Source organism: Schistocerca serialis, chromosome 2 (genome assembly GCF_023864345.2).
Source record: "Schistocerca serialis cubense isolate TAMUIC-IGC-003099 chromosome 2, iqSchSeri2.2, whole genome shotgun sequence".
Taxonomy (NCBI): domain Eukaryota; kingdom Metazoa; phylum Arthropoda; class Insecta; order Orthoptera; family Acrididae; genus Schistocerca; species Schistocerca serialis.
The window spans coordinates 489,635,762-489,656,422 of NC_064639.1; the positions used below are offsets into that span (position 1 = coordinate 489,635,762).

At 43.9% G+C, this 20,661-nt stretch overlaps 1 long non-coding RNA gene across 1 annotated transcript in view; it reads left to right on the top strand.

The window, feature by feature from the left end:
- LOC126457416 (uncharacterized) overlaps positions 1-17,030 on the top strand; it is a 28,338-nt gene extending 11,308 nt beyond the window's left edge. The window contains exons 3-4 of the long non-coding RNA XR_007585467.1: positions 9,254-9,464; positions 16,159-17,030. This is a non-coding gene — a long non-coding RNA (uncharacterized LOC126457416). The remainder of the gene's footprint in view (positions 1-9,253; positions 9,465-16,158) is intronic.
- The last annotated feature ends 3,631 nt before the right edge of the window (positions 17,031-20,661 follow it).

Consider the following 20,661-nt stretch of genomic DNA (forward strand, 5'->3'; position numbering starts at 1 on the left):
GATTCAATCTGAGGCTGTAAATCGTTGGTTGCGCCGGCCAATTTGCGGCCGCTTTTGGGAGATTTCTCACATTCATCTAGTCGAATGCTGGCCATAAGTTCCCCTCTTTCCAACCAAACCAAAAAAAATGTAGCATTCAGAACACATTTTATTCAACTTCAGTTACGCCGGTCAACATCAAAGGTATAAATCATGGAAGTAATGCAGTAAATCAATTAACGTGGTCAGATGTGAGGTTCCGTAAACAAACAAGATTTTATGGATCCCATAAATGTTAAGTAAGTGTTAAATTTGATTCCCTGTTTCTCCATTTCGTGTTACAGTCAAGTGGCACTTTGTGCGTTCTTTTTGTTGAAATCCAACAGAATTTTCTGAATTTTTATGAATTTTTATATTTCAGGTATTTAATTTCAGTGGCAGCTTAACATTATTCGAGTATAATGATTTTGTTGTAAATATTTTATACCTATAGTATATCATAACTCATTTGCTACGCCGACGACATAATTTCGGATTGTTGAATAACTGTGGTAACATTCATATTCAAATAAATAATATTAAAAGACTTCACACTATTGAAAAATGTATGCCGTTTAGGTACCAAAGTAATATACCTTAAAATTACAAAGTTGATAATTATCGGTCATTTGAGTACAATTAGTTTTGTTTTCTTTCTATATAATTACTATTTGTGGCACGATGTGCTCTCAGACTCATCGAATTAGCTATGTCAACAACGGAAATTTCAGATTTTTTTCCCCACCTTGGAAAAACTTCTGCGGACACCCATGCATGCTGGCACCTTACATAGATCGATTTTTACATTATCTTAAAGGAAATAAATAATGAATATGATTAACAACACGTAGGTATTGTTCTGAAGTTCGTCTGTGGAGTAGAAGGAGTTGTCAAGCAGAAATGATTTACATTTGTTTTTAAAATTGTTTTAACTGTCTGTCAGCACGTTTGATTCACAAGAGGTAGTCACCTATTTTTGTTGCTGCATACTTTGCTCCTTTCTGTGGATGAATAGGATTAAGCTATGGACGGCGGAGGCTGTTTTCTTTTCTAGTGTTACGTTTATGAATATCGTACTGTTAGTTCAAAAAATGGTTCAAATGGCTCTGAGCGCTGTGGGACGTAACACCTGAGGTCATCAGTCCCATAGAACGTAGAACTACTTAAACCTAACGAACCTAACGACCGTAGCGGTCGCGCGGTTCCAAACTGAAGCGCCTAGAACCGCTCGGCCACACCGGCCGGCTATCGTACTGTTAGTTTCAATTTAGCTGGTTTTGCACAGCAAGCGTTATAATAAAGTACTGCGAGTCATTTCGTGCATTGCCTGGACAATGTCATGTGTTGCGGATGTCCATGGCCTTCCTTCCCAATCATCGTCGCCAAAGTGTGTGTGGCCCTGACCAAATTGTCGGCACCTTGCCACTACGGCTGGACGCGACATTGAATTTAGTCCACATACCGCTAAAACTTCACTGTGAATCTGTGTGCAGCTCAGACGTTTTGTTCACAAGAACCGTGCCGTCGCACGTACTTCAACTTCGGAGTACGTGTCCTGTTGCCCACACTGCGATGCACCTGTACCGCAACGGAGCCGTGTGTGTGTTACCTGGCAAACCCGATTTTAGGATGAACTACTTTCGCCTAGGTCAAACTCGTTCAACCTGTTACCGATAGAATAAAACAGTTTAGCCTAGGTCGAATCGGTTTATCCAAGTTAGAATTTACATGCTTTAGGATAAACTGGTACGACCTAGTCTGAATAAGCTTTTCAAAGTAAACTGAATAAAGGTATAGAAATAAAATACTCAGTATGATTCATTAAAGTTATTTATTAACTAATCAGTAATTTCACATCTGTCACTAGACAACTTACATGTATCCATCCACAGAAACCACCTTATCTGCAATTTGCTTATTGACTTATTTTTACAAGGTTTACTTTGATGGTACTTAGAATTGCAGAGTACTTCGTTTTTCTTACAGTTGCATTTGTTTCTTGTACAGTTTTTCATGCAACTGCATTTCACGAAGCCTTGCCCTGATCCAACAGAATGTTTTGTGGCTGCAGTCCTTAAAGATATTTCAATATCCTGGTTAATATCTCCCACATCTAAAAACTTCTGAATGCAGACGTCGAAATCAGTTCTAAAAAATAAAAAAGAAGTTCAAACAAATATTTTTTAATATTTTATTACAAAAAATTATGGAAAATTTTAATAAAATTATACTTGCAATAGTGTTTTTGAAGTAAGCCATGTTTGGTGCCAACTTTTTATATGCCCTCATCAGTCTTTTGAAGTATTACTCCAATTATGTTTCGAAGGTCACCTCTGCCTTTATCTGCATCCGGAATAGGTACGGTTATGTCAGATGGTGGATGGGATTTGTCAGAGGAAGCTTTCATTCTTTTAGCTTGTTTTTCTTTTTTTAATTTTCTGTCGCAATTTTTCTAGCATTTTGAAAGTTGTTTGTGTCAGTTTTGACAATGTTATCGTCATCACTGTCTTCGTACTGTTCAGTATTGCTGTCATCTTCGATTGCCTTCTTTAGGTCATGTTCATCCTGAATATCGTTTATGATTTCTTGAGGCAACGGGGAAGTGGAAAGTCTTACTCTAGGTTCGATTCCGGATAATGCTTTCTAAGGTGACAGTTTTATGCCAGAGTGGTAGGCTCGATTTTTCATGAAACGGACATACCTTAATCGTTCTGACCACTTCGTCGAATTGTTGTCCTTCAACCAAAAACTTAACATATTTTCAATAGCACGTTCAACAGAACCCTGACTTTGGCTGTGCCTTGGTTTTCCACGCACAATTTTCAGTTCTGACCAAAGATTTGCGAATTCACTTATAACATTATTGACAAATTCTCTGCCATTATCAGATTCAAGAATGCACGGCGCCCCTACAGTTAGGAATACGTCATTCAAATGATAAGCCACTTCTTGGGCCCTCTTTTGTTGTTAATGCACGAAGGAAAACAAATTTTGTCAGATGATCTTGGTAAACTAGAATGAATTTTAAATTCCCGTCTGCTTGTGTTTGGAAATCAATAAAATGACTTGGCATCTGCTATTCATTTCCGAATGGAGAATTGGCTTTGAAACTAGCCCTCTTTTCTTTTTTTTCTTCTGTTGTTGACAAAAATCACACATTAATAAATAGAGGCATATCATTTTCTTTGTGATATTGGCATATTTTTTTGATGTCTCGGCTAATATCCTATCGCGACCACCATGACCCACAGCTACATGAGCTGCGTCAATCACATCATGAAGTTCATCAGCTGGAACAAAGTATTTTATATTCCCTTCACACTGTGCAATGAGATTTTTCACATCACCAATTTTCAAAACAGTAAATCGTTTCAGTCTTCTTTTTTGTTCAAAAATCGTTCAAATGGCTCTGAGCACTATGGGACTTAACTTCTGAGGTCATCAGTCCCATAGAACTTAGAACTACTTAAACCTAACTAACGTAAGGACATCACACACATCCATGCCCGAAGCAGGATTCGAACCTGTGACCGTAGCGGTCGCGCGGTTCCAGACTGTAGCGCCTAGAACTGCTCAACCACTCAGGCCGGCTTCTTTTTTGTAATGATGTTCTTTTTTCCAACTTTTCCGCGTCTTCTAGTTGTTTAACCAAATCTGCATATTCATCTGCTGATAACACATGATAATGAGAATACATTTTGTTTTCACTCTGCAAAGTTTGTCCCAGAAACTTGTCTCTCCGCAGTTTTTGATTGGCTTGTCTACTGCAATAATTATACTAGGATTATAATGAAATCTTTTAAAAGCAGGCCGGTCGGGGTGGCCGAACGGTTCTAGGCGCTACAGTCTGGAACCGCGCGACCGCTACGGTCACAGGTTCGAATCCTGCCTCGGGCATGGATGTGTGCGATGTCCTTACGTTAGTTAGTTCTAAGTTCTAGGGGACTGATGACCTCAGTAGTTGAGTCCCATAGTGCACAGACCCATTTTAACCATTTTTTAAACGCAACCAGCAATTCAACACGCGCACTCGTCGATACAAAATACCGTTCCAAACAAAGAACAGTGCGAGTTAAGAACGGTTGACAGGAGCGAGGGGCGAGCCAGAGATGATTCGGGGATTCCCCGTTCGTACAGGCAGCGACTTGCGTTCCGACTAGGTAAAATTAGTTCAGACTAGGACGTATCAGTTTATCCTAAAGCATGTAAATTCTAACTAGGATAAACCGATTCGACCTAGGCTAAACTGTTTTATCCTATCGGTAACAGATGAACGAGTTTGACCTAGGTGAAACTAGTGCATCCTAAAATCGGGTTTGGCCGGTAACATATGCATGAGACCGAGAGATTTCTCTTCTGACAATGCGTCTATCTTGTTACGCAGTGGTCTTAGCTCGGGACAACGAAAAATGTGTGTGAAATCTTATGGGACTTAACCGCTAAGGTCATCAATCCCTAAGCTTACACACTACTTAACCTAAATTATCCTAAGGACAAACACACACACCCATGCCCGAGGGAGGACTCGAACCTCCGCCGGGGACCAGCCGCACGCGGGACAACATGGGTAACTTAATTTTTGAAGTCCCCCGTAAATGTATTGTGACGCTGTTTTTAGTATAAAGGACAATTCAAAAATATTTATTTCGTCATTCATACACGTCAGTGCGCGCATACCTGATGGCACGGACAACGTCCAGTGGGTATTCTGTTTCTTTCCATGTACGAGGTCTGTTCAATAAATTCCGGAACATTCGTAATTTCGCGCCAATGGTGTGATGGAGCGAGAAGCCATTGGTATCCCTGCACAAGCGTGTGTTTAATGCGTAAGTGCCGGAAGTTTCATTGTTGTATGTCTGTTAGTTATTGTTCCGTTCTGTATTGAGTAGAACGCTGTGTCGCACAGTTTGCGAATTTCGAGATGGCAGAGTTAGAGCAGCAACGCGTCTGCATTAAATTTTCGTGAGACTTGAGAAAACCTTTACAGAGACACACCAAATGATGCAGGAAGCCTACGGTGATGAGCGCGTAAACAGTACTCGGTGTTACGAATGTTTCACACGATTTAAAAATGGCGGACGGAAGTTACAGTTGACCCTCGTTCAGGACGCCCTTCGACGTCTACTGATGATTCGCATCTCAGGGACGTCAACGAAATTGTGCGTACCAACCGAAGACCGACTGTCTGAGAGATTGCAGAAGAATGTAACGCTTCAGCTGGACCATATCACGATCATGCTGACACAGCACCTTGGAATGCATCGTGTTGTCGCTAAGTTGGTCCCACTGCCCATGAGTCAAGACCAGAAAGACCTCCTCGCAGTCTATGAAGAGCTTCTGGATAGCGCACGTAAGATGTTTCTTAAGAGAATCATAACTGGTGAACAGACGTGGGTTTACGATTATGATGTTGAGACGTTGAAAGGACGAAGATTTGTGACGACAGACGAGATAAAAGAAAATTCACAGACGGCGCTTCACAAGACGTACCAAGATTGCTTTTGGAAGTGGAAACGGCGTTGGGAGCGGCATATCAATTGTGGAGGAGAGATTTCGAAGGACACCATACACAATAAGGTAGCGCAGAAAAATTTTGTGGGCTAAGTTCCGGAATTTTTTGTATCTGCGCCGCAGACGTAGTTTCCTATACTGGCAACAAGCTTCCGCTTTCCCTTCGATTTTCTGCTTTTTGATATCACAAAGTCTTTCGTCATGTTTGTTTTGGGCTTGGGACGGACATACTTCTGTCTGTGTACAGGCACTGTTTTCCTCATTTTACTTATCGAGACTTCGTTCTTGCGGTGGTGCTTGTGTTCTTTCGTCGGATTGCTGCGGCACGTGCGGCGTCGAATTCGCCCCGCTCAACAATTGCCTGCGCGTTGGTCGGTGAGACGTTCTGCGCTGCTGCCTCAACTGCTTGCACTGTAGTTTTGAAAGCTTTCGTTTTCGATACCGATTTCGGACTCTTTTTTACCGCACGATCCGTTCTAAATTTGGTATGTCTTCGACCGTGCTGCTTCCAACACAGGTTCGTTTGATGCCTCTTGTTTTTAGCGGCTACAAATCAGTCATAAGGTATGGCTTTTCTCCTTCCTACTAACAGAGGAAAACCTGCAGCTGGTAGTTTTTGCTAATGCTGCAATACCACTCAGCTACGGATGCGGAGATAGGTTTTAGTATTACTCTAAATACTTACCCTATGTAGGGTGACTAATCTCGTAATTGAACTGCCTCCTCACAAGGGGTGCACCAGAAGGCTTGCATTTACCGTAAATCTCTTGCCCAACGTAAAGTCCCGAGCGGCTGGAAAAAAGCGCAGGTGACGCCTGTATATAAGAAGGGTAGAAGGACGGATCCTCAAGAGTACAGACCAATATCCTTAACATCGGTTTGTTGCAGGATTCTCGAACATATTCTCAGTTCGAATATAATGAATTTTCTTGAGACAAAGAAGTTGCTGTCCATGCTTCAGCACGGCTTTAGAAAGCATCGCTCCTGCGAAACGCAACTCGCCCTTTTTTCACATGATATCTTGCGAACCATGGATGAAGGGTATCAGACGGATGCCACATTCCCTGACTTCCGGAAAGCGTTGGACTCGGTGCCCCACTGCAGATTCCTGACTAAGGTACGAGCATATGGGATTGGTTCCCAAATATGTGAGTGGCTCGAAGACTTCTTAAGTAATAGAACCCAGTACGTTGTCCTCTATGGTGAGTGTTCATCGGAGGTGAGGGTATCATCTGAGGTGCCCCAGGGAAGTGTGGTAGGTCCGCTGTTGTTTTCATAAATGATCTTTTGGATAGGGTGGATAGCAGCGTGTGGCTGTTTGCTGATGATGCTGTGGTGTACGGGAAGGTGTCGTCGTTGAGTGACTGTAGGAGGATACAAGATGACTTGGACAGGATTTGTGATTGGTGTAAAGAATGGCAGCTAACTCTAAATATAGATAAATGTAAATTAATGCAGATGAATAGGAAAAAGAATCCCGTAATGTTTTAATACTCCATTAGTAGTGTAGCGCTTGACACAGTCACGTCGATTAAGTATTTGGGCGTAACATTGCAGAGCGATATGAAGTGGGACAAGCATGTAATGGCAGTTGTGGGGAGGCGGATGGTCGTCTTCGGTTCTTTCGTAGAATTTTGGGAAGATGTGGTTCATCTGTAAAGGAGAACTCTTATAAAACACTAATACGACCTATTCTTGAGTACTGCTCGAGCGTTTGGGATCCCTATCAGGTCGGATTGAGGGAGGACATAGAAGCAATTCAGAGGCGGGCTGCTAGATTTGCTACTGGTAGGTTTGATCATCACGCGAGTGTTACGGAAATGCTTAGGAACTCGGGTGGGAGTCTCTAGAGGAAAGGAGGCGTTCTTTTCGTGAATTGCTACTGAGGAAATTTAGAGAGCCAGCATTTGAGGCTGACTGCAGTACAATTTTACTGCCGCCAACTTACATTTCACGGAAAGACCACAAAAATAAGATAAGAGAGATTAGGGCTCGTACAGAGGCATATAGGCAGTCGTCTTTCCCTCGTTATGTTTGGGAGTGGAACAGGGAGAGAAGATGCTAGTTGTTGTACGAGGTACCCTCCGCCACACACCGTATGGTGGATAGCGGAGTATGTATGTAGATGTAGATGTAGATGATTGCTATAAGCGTTTTCCTTTCTGTTACAGACATTATCTTACATTTATCCACACTTAGAGAGACGTGGAAGTCTTGTCTAAGTCATTTTGCAACTTTTTATTTTAGTCTGACGACGATGTTTTCCTCTACTGAAGTGTTTTCCAATCTTCTTGAATACGCGACGTTCTTCCAAGAAAATAAATTCTGGTGTCTCCTCAGAACCGCGAGAAAACTATGTCAGTGACCTGAAAGGCAGCGGATTTAATTTTCTTTCTGTTGACAGTGTAGTGATCGAGAAATCGACTGCACTGTGCAAAGTGGTCGCAGTGCTCTGCGGACAGGATGGAGGCGTGGGGGCGAGAAAAACCAGCTGCGGGTGCGCGTTTTCGCTCACTTCAGTCAGCTGTCCGAGTACGCCAGCGAGTGCGGACGTGGTTACTACGTCTTTGTACATCGCTCCGAGTTGTGTGGGTAAAATGGTGAAGTTTCTCAAAATACCTGCGCAGCCCTGTACGTCTGTTACATTTGGCAATGGCGGAAGCGGCTCAAAATCGAAAAAAATAGACTTTATGACGACAGTTATTTGAAGTATGGTTTTACTGTCACCAATAATAAACCTCAATATGTATTGTACGGCGAATTATTGTCACGTGAGAGTATGAAACCATCAAAGCTTATGCGTCACCTCTCAATTAAACAGTCCAAGAAAATGGACAAACCGTTGGATTTCTCCGAAAGAAAACTGAAAATCAGTAATTAGCAGCAAACTACTATTATTCAGGTAATAAAATAGTATTCTTATTTGTAGGTTAAAAATAATGGTATGTTACGGATTACTTGTTTTCTGATTTAACAATATTTCTATTAGGTTTTATGTATCCAGTGTCAAACCGAAAGCGTTAGCTGTTACCGAGTCACATATCGAATCGCTAAAGCAGGGAAGGCGCGTATACATGCCGGGAATCTTATTTTCTCAGCAGCCCTGGATGTGACTGTAATTATGCTAGGTAAGCAGGAGGCAAACAAGGTAAAAAGCATACAATTTTCCGATAATAGCACTGAAAGCAGAAGAAACGATATGGCTGAATACATTCGACACCAATTAATCGCAAAAGTAAAGTAGAGCCCGCAGTTTGCCTTACAGTCTGACGAATCTACTGATGTTCCATATGGTGCGCAGTTTATGGTATTTGGGCACTCTGAAGTGGATGAAAGTGTCATGGAAGACATTTTATTATGCAAAACACTTCCTGCTAACACTAGTGAGCAGTTTTTGTACGACATGTTTTTAGAAAGCACTCGCAGCTACGAGACTGATAGGACGAAATGTAACGCCATTTGTAGTGACGGTGCTAAATCTATGACTGGCAATAAAAGTGCGGTCGTTGCGAAATTAAAATCGATAATGCCATTTGTTTCATGGACACACTGCTTTCTTCATCGACAAGCTCTGGCTGCCAGTATTTTACCTTCTGATTTAAATGATGTGGTTAAAGAGGTGACAAAAGCTGTGAACTCCATTAATGATAAAGCGTAGCAGCATCAGCGATTAATCTTGTAGTGCTGCTGATATTATTTGATAAAACGTTTGAATGGGTTTCAGGTGGCGTGTGGCTTGCACCGGGACACCTCAGTCAGCGGGCGCTGCTGACGGGTCCTCAGTTAGCCCGTAAAGAACACGAGGACCTGCGACTGGACTCCTTGCAACACCACCTGAGGAAGGCTCCCAGCGAGGAAGAAGCCGGGCCCCCTCACAACAGCCTAGGGGGGCCTGCCCTAACGCTAAACGGCAGAGGAAAACGATTATGAAAAACGTAAGTTTCGATCCTAATATGTGAACCTTTTTCATAAGGACTCTCCTATTAGAGAGAAAATAACCCAGACTCTTAATACTGTCGTTGTGAATTCACAGACTGTGATAAATAGTGCTGCAGTGTTAGGAGCACGTCATACCGAGAGGTACTGTGCTAAGATTGATGTCTTCATCTACGTGTACGAGCCTGCATCAAAAAGTAATGCCTCCTGTGGCATAAAAGATTTAGTAATGAACATGTAAGGCCGGAATTAGTTGCTTCCTGGTCTCGGTTAGGTGCGCTGGCCCCGGATCGAATCCGCCCGGCGGATTAACGAGGGCCGGTGTGTCGGCCAGCCTGAATGTGGTTTTTAGGCGGTTTTCCACATCCCGCTAGGTGAATACCGGGCTGGTCCCCACGTTCCGCCTCAGTTATACGACTCGCCGACATCTGAACACGTTCGCACTATTCCATGAATTACACTCGACGCAGAGAGCTGGGGTACACTAATTCCGTCCCGGGGGGTACGGGGTGGCGGCAGGAAGGGCATCCGGCCACCCCTTCATCCTAACCTTGCCAAATCTGTTCGTAACAACACCGACCCTCCGTCAGTACGGGACATGGCACCAGTGAAAGAAAGAAAGAAGGAATGTAACAGTGGAAGTAGTACAGATCAGTATCCTACACAACAGAACCATTCAGCACAGTCACCATCCAATCGTACACATTTGCGACTTCATTGAACCCAGCCACCAACCAGTTAGGTAAAATTCAATTTTCTGCTACTTGATCCACGATTTTAAAGCTGTTTTAGCCTTATCCGCGAAAAAAGTGCACGGGGCGCTGTAATCAGCAGTGTGCGACGTTGTATGTTCCACAATGCGTCAGCTGCCTGCGGCTGGCGCTGGGGCAGCAAGCGTCTGTAGCCGAGCAGTGTAGACGCAGCCGCAAAGGACAACAAGTGAGCGTATCCGAGAGAAAAGCACTATATACGGTGATGGAAGATGAGAAATTGGTGGAAATAATTTCAAAATTTCCTCGCGTCGGTACCATTATACAAGGACCAAACTGTGAAGGATAATGCTTCGAGAAGAAAAGCGAAATTCGTGGAGAGTGTCGCCAGCCGCGTAAGAAAACTTGAGTCATAAATTTATCAACGAAGCGAAAATGAGAACTCTGCAGAAGCTTATCGAGTTGGAAAATCGTATTTCATTCGGCTCTTATTTTTCCGTGCGTCGTTCATCAGCGAATACTTACACTCAACAACTCCAACGCCATCAATTGCGGATAACACTGTCGTCGCATAACCTGATTACAAAAAGACTGAAATGCAAGCTTACCAACCGTTTTAATATTGCGATCAGTTTCTGTTTTTATTTTTATATTATGCTACTTTCAGTCTTATACTGTCTGCATTATTAACAAATCAGTAACACACTTAGGGAGATTTTTCATTTCATGCACCCTAGTATTAAGGCTAGTTTTTCGCCTGAACTTATTGGGTGTGGATGTCTGGGAGAAAAATCCTTCTTAGTAACTTCTTTGACGAGTTCGTGGACACGGCTGAACTGGGCCATGTTCCATTTGAATTACTCTGACGATCTATAGGAATAGCGAGCTAAGCGTCGGCCGTTCAGCGTGAAACGCATAACGGCAGACGCATGTTTCAGGCGCCGCGTAGGAAGCACACCTTAACGGAGAAACGGACATAGTAGATAAACGACGGAGTAGCAGTCGACAATATCTGTCACAGATGCCAATCTAGGACGAGGTGATGAAGTGATTGGACGAGACAGATGAGTTAGATTTCGTAATCATCAGGTTAAAAAATACTGTGAGAAAATGGGTCAAGAAGCAGAAACACGAATTATTCCAAACTAGCTTTGATGTCTGGGTTCGACTATGGCGCAAATGTGTACTAAAGTATGGTGACTGTTGAACTGCCGGCCGGAGTGGCCGAGCGGTTCCAGGCGCTTCAGTCTGGAACCGCGCGACCGCTACGGTCGCAGGTTCGAATCCTGCCTCGGGCATGGATGTGTGTGATGTCCTTAGATTAGTTAGGTTTAAGTAGTTCTAAGTTCTAGGTGACTGATGACCTCAGCTGTTAAGTCCCATAGTGCTCAGAGCCATTTGAATCATTTGTGTTGAACGGTAGAGTTGTGTACGGCACACTTCAAGCTGTGATCTGTACTTATTCTGCTGTTACGAGAGTTGCCCAGAAAGTAATGCACCGCATTTTTCCCTTCAACCATACTTTATTGAACATATTGAGAATTACACACCTGAAAGAATGGTGTTTTTTCTACCCACGCCTTTTTTTATACGTAATCTCCACCCTTCTATGGCCTCCCTCCAGAGCAAAACAAGGCCGTGTATGCGCTGTCGGTAACAATCCTTGTCCTGGTGACGGAGCCACTGCTTCACTGTGTGAATTGCCTATGCTGACTGGCAGATGCAGCGCCAACTTCTGAGTCGTAATGCGTCTGTCCTCACGAATGACAACATCAGCTCGGGTCAACATGCCAGGTGTGACTGCCACGGACAAATCGTGGAGCTCCGCCGAACCGCCTTCTGGTGACCTCGCTCTCTTTGCCCAGCGACTAACTGGACTTCTGTCGGCAGCAGATGCTCCATAGACTTTGCACAAGCGTTTGTGAATGTTCCGCACAATTTCTTTCTCTGCAGTGAGAAATTCGATGACGGCACGTTGCTTGTAACCTACATCACCTAGACACCATTCTGAAACTGTTCTGCAGCTACGCTGTCTGAAGTGTCGGAAACTTGGCGTGCTCACTCAGGAGACTTCAAATAACACATGCGTAACGTTTCACATTCGTAGCGTTGTTTACGGCCGCGAAAAATATGCGGTGCATTACTTTCTTGGCAATCCTCGTGTGCTGTGCGTACTACTCTGAACTATATGGTAGAGGTTACTTTTATTTTTTTATCAGCTGGTGGGGCGTCTTCCCGTTCCACTGGGCTACGGGGCGCGTGAAGAAATCTTCTTTAAATTCCTCTGTGCGCTCTGTTACCAGTGTAAATCTGGCTTAACGCTCCCAACTGGAGCGGTAAGTACAAGGGCTTAGTAGATTCTTAGGAATAGGATATCGCAAGATAGTTACCGTCTTTCTTCCAGAGTCTGGCAGTTCACGTTTTTCGGTATCTTCGTAACCCTTTCCAGTCAGTGAAACGAACCTGTGAGTATTCGTATTGCTCTTCTCTGCATAGGTACAGTATCACGTGCCAGTCCTATTTGGTATGTTTCACACACACTTGAGTAATATTCTAAGGTGGATCTCACATGTGTATTCTAAGCAATCTTTTTGTAGACTGATTTTTCAGTGTTGTACCAACTACCACCTACTTTACCTCCGACTGAGCATACGCGATCGTTCTGTTTCACACATCTACAAATTAGAACATCCAGGTATTTATGTAAGTTGGATGATTCAAGCTGTGACTCACTGATATTGTAGTCATAGGATACTACGTTATTTCTTTCATTTTGTGAAGAACACAGTTTTACATATCTGAACATTTAAAGCAAGTTGCCATCCCTGCACCACTTTGAAATCTTATCAACATCCGATTGAACATTTGGGCAGCTCCTTTCAGACAGTTCTTTGTAGCTGCGTCATCTGTGAAATGTCTTACGTCATTAACATACGACATGAGCAGCAAGGATCGCAACACACTTCTCCGGGGCTCATATGAATTTACTTCAACATCCGTGGACGGCACTCCATCCAAGATAACATGCTATGTTCACCCTACGAACAAATTCTCAATCTGCTAACACGGTTCGCTTGATAACAAACGTAATCTTTTCACTTTATAAAATTCTAAGAAAAAAATCATTGGCACCAACGTTAACAAGATCTCTGTGAGTTGCATAAGTAAATGCGACAGTCCATGCAGTCCGTGGTGTTGTGTCCATCATTGGAGTTCCTTTCCGGGTTTGACACAATACAGAGTACGGCTCTGAGTTGTTCGGAAATACGAAATGATCGTTATAACATTACAGTAGAACAAGAGAACAGTCAATGTTCATTGCAGAAAAAATATGTCGCACGCAAAGGCAGTATGTACGAAGTTAACCTTTAGCCAGTTTGAAACTTGTACCAAAGAGTAACTGGTAACGAATCTCCCTGGGTCCAGCTCGACTCCTGAACCACCTGAGCAGCCGAAAGGGACTGACTCAAGATATTACCGTTTCGCTACCTGTCTCTCCCTTATTGAACGTTGAAACTTCTTTATTAAATATTTTACTTAAACTGCTGAGTGAAATTGAATGCAAGTGAACCTACTTTCTCTTTACTTATTCTTATCATGTCAACACCGACCCACAATATTCTGGCGCAACGCAATCTGACTGCTCAAAAAAAAAAAGAATAACCTCACTTCAAATAATTAATTCAAAAGAATGGCCCTGACTAAAAAGAAATCATAACAGTAACCGCCGCCGGTGTGGCCGTGCGGTTCTAGGCGCTTCAGTCTGGAACCACGTGACCGCTACACCACCGCATGTTGCAGGTCCTGTACGGGCCTTTCTGGATACAGAAAATGTTCGACTGCTGCCCTGGCCAGCACATTCTCCAGATCTCTCACCAATTGAAAACGTCTGGTCAATGGTGGCCGAGCAACTGCCTCGTCACAATACACCGGTCACTACTCTTGATGAACTGTGGCATCGTGTTGAAGCTGCATGGGCAGCTGTACCTGTACACGCCATCAAAGCTGTGTTTGACTCAATGCCCAGGCGTATCAAGGCCGTTATTACGGCCAGAGGTGGTTGTTCTGGGTACTGATTTCTCAGGATCTATGCACCGAAATTGCGTGAAAATGTAATCACATGTCAGTTCTAGTATAATATATTTGTCCAATGAATATCCGTTTATCATCTGCATTTCTTCTTGGTGTAGCAATTTTAATGGCCAGTAGTGTATTATCTATCCTAACTAGCGCATGAGCCCCAAAGTTTTCGTTATAAATCTTGCAAGTATATTCATATCTATTAAAAATTCGTGAACACAAATTTTTGAATCGTTCTGCATGGGATGTGGGGGAGGGGAGGTATGAATGGGGCTGGGAGAAATTATTTTTTTTACTTCTTACAAGGGAACCTCCCCATCGCACCCTCCTCAGATTTAGTTATACGTTGGCACAGTGGATAGGCCCTGAAAAACTGAACACAGATCAATCGAGAAAACAGGAAGAAGTTGTGTGGAACTATGAAAAAAAATAAGCAAAATATACAAACTGAGTAGTCCATGCGCAGGATATGCAACATCAACGAGAATGTCAGCTCAGGAGCGCCGTGGTCCCGTGGTTAGCGTGAACACCTGCGGAATGAGAGGTCCTTGGTTCAAGTCTACCCTCGAATGAAAATTTTAATTTTTTGTTTTCAGACAATTATCAAAGTTCAGGCACTCACACATAATCAACTTCGCTCTCCAAAATTCCAGGACATGTTCAGATTTGCTTGGACATGTGCAGGATTTGACGGTCTACACACGGAAAAATTTGAAAACGTTAAAAACATATGTTTTGATAGAGCACAGGCAAATCTGTGCGACTGTGAAACTGTTTCATTCATTTGTTGCAGTTTATGTGACAAACTCTTATGTTTTCATCACTTTTTTGGAAGTGATTATCACATCCACAAGAAAACCTAAATCGGGCAAGGTAGAAGAATCTTTTTACCCATTCGCCAAGTGTACAAGTTAGGTGGGTCGACAACATATTCCTGTCATGTGAAGCACATGCCGTCACCAGTGTCGTATAGAATATATCAGACGTGTTTTTCTGTGGAGGAATCGGTTGACCTATGACCTTGCGATCAAATGTTTTCGGTTCCCATTGGAGAGGCACGTCCTTTCGTCTACTAATCGCACGGTTTTGCAGTGCGATCGCAAAACACAGACACTAAACTTATTATAGTGAACAGAGACGTCAATGAACGAACGGACAGATCATAACTTTGCGAAAATAAAGAAATTAAAATTTTCACTCGAAGGAAGACTTGAACCAAGGTGCTCACGCTACCACGAGACCACTGCGCTCCTAAGCTCACATTCTCCTTGATGTTGCTTATCTTGCACATGGACTACTCAGTTTGTATGTTTTGCTTATTTTTTTCATAGTTCCACACAACTTCTTCCTGTTTTCTCGATTAATCTGTGTTCAGTCTTTCAAGGCCTATCTACTGTGCCAACTTATAACTAAATCTGAGGGGGGTGCGATGGGGAGGTTCCCTTGTTAGACCAATTTAAGAACTTGCAATACTAAAAACTTATTAAACTTGCTGGCAGATTAAAACTGAGTGCCGGAACGAACACTCGAACCCAGGACCTTTGCCTTTCGCGGGCTCTTGCTAGTTCTGCAAGGTTCGCAGGAGAGTTTCTGTGAAGTTTGGAAAGTAGGAGACGAGGTACTGGCGGAAGTAAAGCTGTGAGGACGGGGCCTGAGTCGTGCTTGGGTAGCTCAGATGGTAGAGTACTTGCCCGCGAATGGCAAAGGTCCCGAGTTCGAGTCTCGGTCGGGCACACAGTTTTAATCTGCCAGGAAGTTTCATATCAGCGCACACTCCGCTGCATAGTGAAAATCTCATTCTAAAAACTTATTTAAATGATTATTCAGCTGGAAACAATGTAGCTGCAGGTGATTCGAGTGGTGCGAGGCGTGTTAGTGAAGAGCGCGCCCTGGCTGTTGGCAGGAACGACGCGCGGCTGCCCAGGGTGGGCTGCCTGCACCGTGAGCAGCTGCCACGGCGGGGCCTCGGCGCCGCCGCCGGCGGAGGGCGACGCAGCCGAGGCCCTCTCACGCCGACGGACCCCTCGTGCAACCGCAGGGAGGGACATCTCGTGAGTGGGCCCCAACAAGACTCCAAAACTTACCTTTACGCTACAAACTGTTTCGCAATTCGCCGTAGCGGTGAAGGAGTGACTCTGGGCCTCGAGGTCAACGTCTGGCAGAAGCACGCGGTGCGGTGCAGTGCAGCGGACCAGGGCGACATCTCAGCTGGTGGCAAGCGGACGCGGACCACTCTGTTCCCGCGGCGGTGACACTTCGTCAGTCGCCGAAACTACTCGGCGGCGGCCGGCTGGGGCCAGCCGGCCGCCGGTGAGGCGGGGGAAGCCTTGGCGCAGCCCCAACTTCCCAGCGCACAGTAGAGGCTGGGTGTCGGAAGCCGCTTCCGGCGGACTGTGCATTGGTGGGTAGCGGAGCTCCTGATTGGGGGCCACGTCAAATCACGAGACAGCTGCCCGCCCCGTGGTCGCCTGACGGCTCCCATCGTCGGCGACAATTCCGTCCTTTTCACCCTCGCCCCCTCCCCTCTCCTTTCCAAAGACTGTGATCCTCGTTGTTTCCCCAAACCACCGTCCACGTCCATTACCTTCCTTATTTTTCTCTTACCCGTTACCCCTCGATCCATATCCCACTTACTACACACTCGCTGCTGGACGCCATCCCACACTCAGGTTCTCGTACGAAACTTCTCGCAACTACTACACCAGTGGTGTCCCACACTAAATCTTCATCGCCCTGTACGTTCCAGTTTTATGGAATAAAAAACTGCAAAAAATATGTATTCGATTCTTTATTTCTACCTTGCATCATTCCTTTCCTCCCACAAGATGGCTCCCGAGGTCTATTTCAATGCAATAGGTCAGGGGTCTCCAAACTTTTTAGTCCACGGGCCGCATTGACTCCTGCACGAAGTCATAAGGGCCGAGATCTACCTAAAGCACCCTAGCACTCCATGATCACCGTAATGTAAGGCTAAAGGAAAGATGAAATCGCAAAAATCTAAGGTTGTGGGAATAGCTAGCACTGAAACGAACTACCATTTTTATTTAATTACATAAATTTAATTGGTGGACGTACCGAACCGAAATTCTGGAGAATTTCACCGACAAAAAAGTATGTCACTGCATATTCTTCACGAAAGCGTCCTGCAAAGTTAACGAAATCTCAAAATCATTGTTAGCTACACTATTACTGCAAGACGTAACAGAGGTAGAGTATGTCAACGCATTGTTATTTCAAGCAGCGCAACAATAAGTTTAGTTGTGTAGTAGTCTTGTAGCAGAGTAGTCTTGTAGCAGAGTAGCAGTAATATAGTAGCAGAGCCAATGTCGCGGTGTATTGGTCGCGATAGGCCTCGAAACTCAATTGTTGGCAGCATAGGTACCACCTCAAATATTTTGGCGGGCCGGATACCGGGGATGTCCGGCCAGCTAACGCGGGTCGGTTTGTCGGCCGTCGCAGGCCGGTTTCGGCCCGCGGGCCGTAGTTTGGAGGCCCCTGCAATAGATCGTCTTGATCCCAACAGCTAATGTTCGGAATAAAACATCTCTCTGTATAACTATGCTTGGGTAAACAACCATTTTTAAGGGACTTGACAGAATATCCGCACACCACCGGGACTTCATATACAGGGTATTTATTTTAACTTGAGACAACTAAATATCTCGAAAACGACGCGTCGTATAAAAAAAAAGGGTTTAGGTGAAAAGTTAATATTAATAAAGGGGACATGTACAGCCGGCCACCCCAAACCATCGCTCCCTCGTGGGAGGGATCAACTTCATATTTAAAAATGGGGATTCCCCATTTCTATTACACCGGATTCTACGCCAAAAATACCCACTGTTTACTCAAACCATTGTTTTCCATCCGTGGTAGATGGCGCTGTAATCGACAAATATCAAGTGCTCGTGTGTTTGTGATTACGGACGCATTTGATTCTACATTTCATTTACGATGTACCAGGTGATCAAAAAGTCAGTATAAATTTGAAAACTGAATAAATCACGGAATAATGTAGATGGAGAGGTACAAATTGACACACATGCTTGGAATGACATGGTGTTTTATTAGAACCAAAAAATACAAAAGTTAAAAAAATGTCCGACAGATGGCGCTTCATCTGATCAGAATAGCAATAATTAGCATAACAAAGTAAGACAAAGCAAAGATGATGTTCTTTACAGGAAAAGCTCAATCTGTCCACCATCATCCTCAACAATAGCTGTAGTCGAGGAATAATGTTGTGAACAGCACTCACAGTAAAGCAAGTCCGGAGTTATGGTGAGGCATTGGCGTCGGCTGTTGTCTTTCAGCATCCCTAGAGATGTCGGTCGATCACGATACACTAGCGACTTCAGGTAACCCCAAAGCCAATAATCGCACGGACTGACGTCTGGGGACCTGGGAGGCCAAGAATGACGAAAGTGGCAGCTGAGCACACGATCATCACCAAACGACGCGCGCAACAGATCTTTCACGCGTCTAGCAATAGGGGGTGGTTCTAACAAAACCCAATGTCATTCCAAGCATGTGTGTCAATTTTTACATCTCTATCAACATTATTCCGTGGTTTATTAAGTTTTCAAATTTATACTGACTTTTTTATCACCCGGTATATTAATCTTGTATGTCCTCACGGTTGATACTGATGTTCCAAATTTACTTTAATGCTGTAAATTTGATTGTACAGTACAATATGTTTAGCTGTTTTATTTCCTGCTTAGAAACTGCGTCTAGTGTGATCCAGGAACAACTAAGTGGATGTATTAGTTTTCTGTTCCCATTGGGATACTTCATGTCGGTGAGTCCCCTTGCCTCTCACTATTGGTATGCTCGATTTTGGTGCGCCGCCTTGCCTCTCACCACAACTGGAATTCACAATAAATGCTCAAACTGATGACCTTCCATTTCGATACGTTTATTAAATTGTGCGTGAAATGCATGTACACATCTTAAAAGCACATCCACTGGAACGTTGCGTAACCATTTCTGACACGATCTATCATGTTCTCTCGAATAATGGGTACTTTTGCGTACACTGTGTCCATCATATAAGCCCACAACAAAAAATCCAGCAATTTAAGGTCGGGTGATCTGCCACGCCACTTTGCCGCACCAACTCTGCCAACTCCGCGACCACTGTAATAGTGATTCAATGTATCTTTGTCAAAAACTGGCAGACATGATATTTGTCGATTACAGCACCATCTGGCACGAATGTGAAACACTGGTTTGAGTAAATGTTCTTATAGACCAAAAATCAGTTTACTGAAATTGTTCTGTTACAAAACACATTGGAGCAATGCAATTTCCAGTTGCCTTTGATGTTTGGTCTCTGATGAACAGTGGCATGACTCGAATTCAAATCTGCCTCAGCCACTCTCGCTGTCAACCGAGGATCTGCATGCATAAAATCCTGGTCTAGAATTCAAATATGCAATAAAAATGGGAGATCGGGGTTCCATTTGAAAATACGAAGTTGACCCCGCCCACGTAGGACGGGTGTTTAGGAGGTGGCCAGTTGTAGCACAGACTGATGCCCCTTTACTAAGATTAACTTTGCACCTTGAACATGTTATTCGTACGAGATATTTAGTTGTCTTAGGTTAAAACAAAAAAAAGCACTCTGCGTACTGGGTGAAGACCCACAGGACAAATTCGGTATTATTGGAGATAGCGAAAACTACAACGAGAAGAATGATCCACCACGACCACACCGCCGAAATGATTAGCCGAATGCATGGCTGGTTGTCTGTGAGACAGCTGATTAACATAGTCCGACAGAAAGGTATTAAGCCTGTGCCAGTTACAATAACCGTATTGTGTGCTTCTGTTCTGTTCTGTAGTCACTCGTACAACGAATCAGACGCAGCAGGAGCAGTCGGAAGTGGTTCTCATCCATGTGGCAGACATGAGTCAATAGGAAGCAGCAGGAGAATACCACAGACAACGTCCAAACAAACTTAAGCCTAATCACAGAATGATGGGCCGTTTAAAGAAATGGTGCAAGTAAGCAATGTTCACGTTCCATGTGGCCACGCACAGCAACGTGGGGTTCAGAGTCAGCAGCTGTGCTAGCTAAGGCGACAGTGAGTCTGACTCGGTGAAGAAGGAAGGTGGCACAGGAATGCGGACTCCAGGATACTGTCCTTTGATCATTTCCACCCCTATCAGATCTACCTTGTGGAGCAACTCCACTGTCATGATACTGACAGGTGAGTACGAGTCCTGTGAATGGTTTGAAGAAAGACACACACACCATGAGCTATCACTTTCTTCAGCAATGAAGCTAGTTTCCATTTGAATGGGAGGGTGAACGGAAATAACGCTGTCTAAAATTTTAGAAAGCATTGTGTGACTGGAGCAAAGCGGTCGGTTTATACAGCTAAAAATCAAATAAAAAGTC